At 30.5% G+C, this 6668-nt stretch overlaps 1 pseudogene; it reads left to right on the top strand.

Moving 5' to 3' along the window:
• The first annotated feature begins 860 nt into the window (after positions 1 to 860).
• Positions 861 to 1276, top strand: LOC102737021 (cytochrome b-c1 complex subunit 7 pseudogene; annotated as a pseudogene).
• The last annotated feature ends 5392 nt before the right edge of the window (positions 1277 to 6668 follow it).

The following is a 6668-nucleotide window of genomic DNA, read 5'->3' as shown; positions in this document are numbered from 1 at the left end:
TGCTCCAGAAAGTAAGAATATGGTAATTAGTTTCTGTCATTTGAAAGCAACATTCCTGAATTACTTTAAGCTTATTGAAATCCAGTTGCCTTTTTAGAAAGTTTTATTAGAATATAGTCACTTTCAAAATCTTGCTTCAATACATTTTCTAGTGTCATTATTTGTACTACATGATTAGTACCAATAGATTTAATTCAAATACCACAATCCCTTCTTGTTATTATGGTTTGTAATTGTGTAAATTGTTATTAAATATTAAATATTCATGAGTTTGTTTTATTTTTTAGTTGTCAGCAATGATGCAGTATGGTGCCGGGGGCTAGTCTTTCTTGTGGACATTGTTATTAATCAAGAAAAATGCATTAAAATGCTCTTTGAAGAATAAACTATATGAAGTAATAAGAATGTATATTTTATATTCCATTAGTCATTCTAGGGAAAACCCATCAAATATTTCAGCAATATTTTTCATTAAAATTGAAGTAAAATTTCATTAATCAATTCAGAACTAAGATAATTAATCTAGCCCTGGTGAGGCTCAACTTGGACTAAATATTTTCTAAGACTTTTTAACACTCATTTAGCATGTTTGAAATTCTATTCTTGAGGCATATATATAATTTTTTAAGATTTTATTTATTTATTTGACAGAGAGAGAGAGAGACAGTGAGAAAGGGAACACAAGCAGGGGGGATGGGAGCGAGAGAACCAATCTTCCTGCGGAGCAGGGACCCTGACGCGGGGCTCGATCCCAGCACCCTGGGATCATGACCTCAGCTGAAGGCAGACGCTTAACGACTGAGCCACTCAGACACCCCTTGAGGTATATATTTTAAAATCATTTTTCCAGAGCCTCGGGTCAAAATGGCGAGCAGGCCTGCCGTTGCAGCATCAAGCCGGTGGCTGGAGGGTATTCGAAAATGGTACTACAATGCTGCAGGGTTCAGTAAACTGGGGTTAATGAGAGATGATACAATATATGAGAATGATGATGAGAAAGAGGCCGTAAGAAGGCTTCCTGAGAACCTTTATAACAACAGGATGTTTCGCATTAAGAGAGCACTGGACCTGACCATGAGGCATCAGATCTTGCCTGAAGAGCAGTGGACAAAATATGAGGAGGATAAATTCTACCTTGAACCATATCTGAAAGAAGTTATTTAGGCAAGAAAAGAGAGAGAAGAATGGGCAAAGAAATGATGGAGTTGAAATCTGTGGTTGCAGCTGCCCTCAAATATTTTTAAGAAGTTGAATAAACCTGAAATATACAATTCAAAAAAAAAATCATTTTTCCATCAGAGTGCACACAGCTTCAAGATACATTTTGAGAAGACCCAGGCCAAAAAACAAAAACCTCTATGTGAATCTCTGCCCCTAAAAATATGTATTATCATAGCACATAGACAGAATTGAGAAATTATTTCAAAAATATTATGTATGGAGGTCTATATTTGAGAAAGTAGTAAGTTATAAAGTACTTATTTACTGTACAATAATAATGATAATAACATTAATAAATCAAAATGTGAATCAGTTTAAGTATCTCATTGTGTTATAATTTTGTAATTTCAAAATTAAATTATATACAACTCTCCATACTATCCTGTATTTCATTTTTAGAAGTTTTAATTCTTGGGCAGTATTAAGTTCTACTAGTAAGAAAGTAATTGTCACCTAAAGGTAGCACATCTTGATAATCCTGACATCCTTGTTCAGTGGAATGATGTCAAGTGTGAATATGTTATTAATAATCTTTCATGGGTCAAACCATTCCTTTGGCCAGTTTTGATCTCAAAGTATCCTCTGATGAAGCAAATTGTATAGGTTTCCCACAAGTAGTTATTTCTCAAAACTCTTAGAATAACTTTTGTCCCATCTAGACATTTCTCCAGTCCTTCCGAACCTTCGCATTAGATAAGAGACAAGTGTCCAAGGAGCGCACTCTAAGCCTACTGTGTTGAGCTGAAGCAGAGAAGTAAAACTTGATTTAAGTTTCTCTAACTTAGAGAAACAAATATTTTCAATAACAGAAATCAAGATATGTTTGGCTAAATTCAACTGATTAATTAAGAAATGTCTCTATTTATACTGAACATATTTTAAAATAAATATATCAATCCCTGTAGACCAAATATGAGTAGGATTTGGTTCTTTCTTTGTCAAGGAAGTCTTATTGAGAAATCTTAAAAAAAATGTCTACAGAAAATATTCCTCAACACTGAGTGACCTTTTTTGCTCCATCCTCATATTAATAAAAATTTAGAGTCACAAATAGAGCCTTCAGAAATATATCTCTCTATTATAAGAGTTAAAATAAATAAATTATTCAAAACCCCCAGAACATAATAAATAACCTTAAATTAATTTCCTATTCACATCTATGGAAAATATGAAAGATAACTGAAAACAATGTGTCCTAAAATGGTGAGAGAAAAATGAAGGAAGTATTTTAATTAGACCTGATGAGTCAAAAATCCATTCAACTTCTAATTTTCTCTTGTTGAAAGTGAATAGGGAGATACCAATTTTCTTTCTGAATCCTTAATTGTGTTATATAAGTAATTGCATTTAACATATTCAAAATAGGAAAACTGAGGGTTAGCCAGGTTTCGTTACTTTTTCAAGGGTACATAAATAATGAAAGGGAAAGATTTATCTAATGTAAGACTTATCATTAACCCGGAGTTTCAGTCGGACTGGGTTAGGCTATGCTATGGTGCAAATATGCCTACATCTCAAGGGTTTAATTTCAAGTAGAAGAAAAAAAAAAGTTCTTTCTAACTCATGCTACAGGTCTGTTGCAATTAGGTTGGGGGCTCTGCTTTATCTCCAGGGCTGAGGCTGAAGGATTTGTTATCTGGGAATGAGACCAGTAACTTTCACATGTGAAAGACAATTCCATGAATCATATACCAGATCTTAAATGCTTCCACTTTTTTTTTAAGATTTTATTTATTTATTTGATAGAGAAAGAAAAAGCATGAGCAGGGGGAGGGGAAAAGGCAGAGGGAGAAGCAGGTCCCCTGCCAAGCAGGGAACCCAACAGCAGGGCTTAATCCCAGGACCCTGGGATCATGACCTGAGCCGAAGGCAGACGCTTAACGACCGAGCCACCCAGCGCCCCTTAAATGCTTCTACTTGAAGGATCTTTTGAAGTAATACTGATCAAATGTAAATCTATACAACCTCTTTAGAAGTCAAATCAATTTGAAAACTAAGTTCAAAGTATGTGTATCAGTTGATGCTAAAATTGTTTGAGAAATCTGTTTTAGGAATATACTCACAACCACTCACAATTTATTGCCCAAAGAAGTCACATGGCCATCCCACCTTCAGGGAGTATGAACTACATTTGCCTCAAAGAAGGACTGAAATCTATTTCTATCTCAATCACGATGTTTGAGTGCATATGTATATATGTACGTTTATGTGTGAGAATACATAGATGTGAAATATTTCTTATACTCATGTCAATAAATATTTCCTATTAGTTTAATAGGGAAAAGTTTTCCTATTACTGTTAACTCACTATTATAATAAATTTGTAATTTACATGCATGTACTGGTTTTATACACATATATGTGTGTATATGAATATATAACTGTTCTTATATTTTATATACATGTGTTATGTGTGTAAATATGTATGTATGTGTGTATGGGTATATATACATATATGTGTATGCATATATAACAGTGTCTGTTCTTATATTTTATATATATGTGTTGTGTGTGTGTGTATACATATATTCACATATATCTTTTGTTTAAGCTTCTTTTTCCCTTTTGACTCCACACATGTTTTTTTTTAATTTTATGTTTCCAATTTCATTGTCCTTCCATTGATAGCTTCTGGAATTCATTTCATTATTTGAAAGAACTTCTTCCTTTACAATGTTATCAATATATTTGATATTGTATTTTTCCATATTTTAATGTGTCCTTAAGTTTAGGTAATTGATTCATCCCAATAATGGATTTAAGTAGATATCTGGCTTTATTTATTTTTTCAAAATAACTACATCCAAAATGATTTAGTAAGACATGTATTCTCTCTCTGTTATTTTGAAATACAACCTTTAGCATAAAGTTCCCATGGTTATTTAATACTCTTAACTCCCCTTTATTGCTATGAATGTTTCTTCCTCAGCTCCACAAGTATAAGCATCCTAATATTAAAAGGTATTTTAATTCCTATGAAGATTAGGTCTTCATAGTACCATTCTTTTCAAAATCTCTCTAGATGTCCTCTCACATTTATTTTTCCACAAAAACTTCAGTATTATAATACTTATTTCAAAAACTTAAAGTAGCTTATGTTACTTTTATTGTTTAGGTTAAAGTAGAACTACTTATTATACATTAATATATTTACATATTGAATTTAGCACCATATGGATTAATATCACTACAGAAATCTTTACGGTCTATGCTGGGGAGCATTTTAATAGCAACTAAATAATACATTTATTCAAGTTCTTACAGAGTTTATCCCTGAAGCATTCTGAGCCTAGAGCAATTTGGGGGGTGGGTATGAGCAGGGAAAGGCATTCTTTAAAAAAATCTCAAGTTTTCAGAATGATTTGTGTTTTCAGGTTTTCATCACTTCTATTGTCATCTTCATAAATTATATTTTCTCAGAAACACATCGTTTTTCATGGTTTCCAAATATTTAATGCATAATTTCAAGTAAAACACTAACACAAAATATTTAGTTTACTGTTTTATCTGTGTGTGTGTTTTCACATTTTTCAATTGTATTCATGATACCATTTTCCCTTTATCAGATATATTAGTGCTTTATCACATTGGTTTCTATAATGTATTTGACTTTTAACTTTTTTGACTTAATTTTTAATTTATTATTTTGTATTTTAGGTATAATATAAGAATTCTAATGTGCCTATGCTTTCTTTGCTATGTGTTTTATTTAACATACTTAAGTGTTAAAACCATTTATTTTCACTTCTTTGCAATATGAATATAAATATAATACAAGGCCAGAAGATTTTTCTCAGTACATAGCTAATAACAATGTAACTATGGTTCTAAATATAATGGTTGTGTTAATGTTAACATTTTCTAGTGTCCGTATTAGTTTTTAATGTTCTCTTTGATTTAAATGTGTAATGTATGGTGATTAACATAACATAATAAAAAAAATGTGTTGAGTTTTTATATTAAATTAGTTTTATTATTTTAGTGATAATTTCCTGAATGTCTGAATTCTTTTTGTATGTAGATAAGGGGATAACATGCAGCTAAGTTTTGAAAAGAGTTGCATTTTATTTTATATTGTTATTAATTTTTAATATCTTCTTTTTTATGTGTTTGCTGTAAACACTGAACAGCATATGTCCATATCTCAATCTAATCCAATTCTAAAAAAAAAATGTTCAATAGCAAAATTTATGAGAGAGGGATTCTATATTTTATGTGTTAAGTAGGACAAATAACACATGTTGAACCCACAGAAACACTGTAAATGATTTTGCCAATAATCACATCAGTTTTAAATCATATAAAACAATTTCAGCATAAAGTAATCAATACACCTATTACATGATTATTAATATTCAGTATATTTATGAGTTGCTATAGTCATTTATAATATGGAAAAGTATTATATGATATGGTATATGAATTACATTTTCCTTATATATTTCATGGGTCATAAAATATAATACAAATAAATAATAAAAACCTCATAAAATAATAAATTTAATATTTAAATAGATGACCAGATTCTAACTCAAGAAGTAGCTGAAAAGAACATAAAACAAAGCAAATACAGAAATTGCAACAACACACTTTGTTTTTTTTGCAAATATATATTTGAATTTTTCAATGTTTAATGCTATTTTTGTTCTGTTCTTTTCTTGGGAGAAAATGATTTTTCAAAAATCTGGATAGTCTTTGACTTTCATGCTGTGGTATCTTTTTTTGTTTTTGATATTTTGTTTTTCTTTTATTTTTGGATAGTATTATCCTAGTTTTGATTCAGTTTTCAGCAGTGAACTACAATTTTTAGTCCTTTGAATGTTGATATTATTTTCTGTAATTGTTTGTTTTATTTAAATTTTGAGCCATTCCAGCTCACTTTTCATCCTTTATCATGCTAATATACGTCCTGAAAAAGACTTGTTTGAGATTTTGCTTCAATGAGGCTTTATTTTTCTTATTTTCTTGAGTATCATGGAAACATATTTGAAATTTTCCTTTTCTTGAATTGATTTTTATTCCAATTAAATTATTTTTATGTATCTTTATTTGATTTTGTAAAACTGAGTCATCCTTGAATCTCTGGAATAAATCCTATTTGATTATGGTGAATGTTTTTTTTAATATATTGCTGAATTTGGTTTGCTAATATTTTGTTGAGAATTTTTGCATGTTCATCAGAGATACTGGTTTGTAGTTCTCTTCTTTTTTGTGGTATCTTTATCTAGTTTTGGCATCAGGGTGATGCTGGCCTCATAGAATGAATTTTGGAACTTCTCCTTCCTTTGTTTTTTTGGAATACTTTGAGAAGAATAGGTATTAACTCTTTAAATGTTTGGTAGAATTCACCTATGATACCATCTGATTCTAGACTTTTGTTTGTCGGGAGTTTTCTGACTATTGATTCAATTTCATTGCTAGTAATTGGTCTATTCAAATTTTCTATT

This window comes from Leptonychotes weddellii, chromosome 3, assembly GCF_054177405.1.
Source record: "Leptonychotes weddellii isolate Sample4059 chromosome 3, ASM5417740v2, whole genome shotgun sequence".
In the NCBI taxonomy this organism is placed as follows: domain Eukaryota; kingdom Metazoa; phylum Chordata; class Mammalia; order Carnivora; family Phocidae; genus Leptonychotes; species Leptonychotes weddellii.
This window is presented reverse-complemented; position numbering and strand designations above follow the sequence as displayed.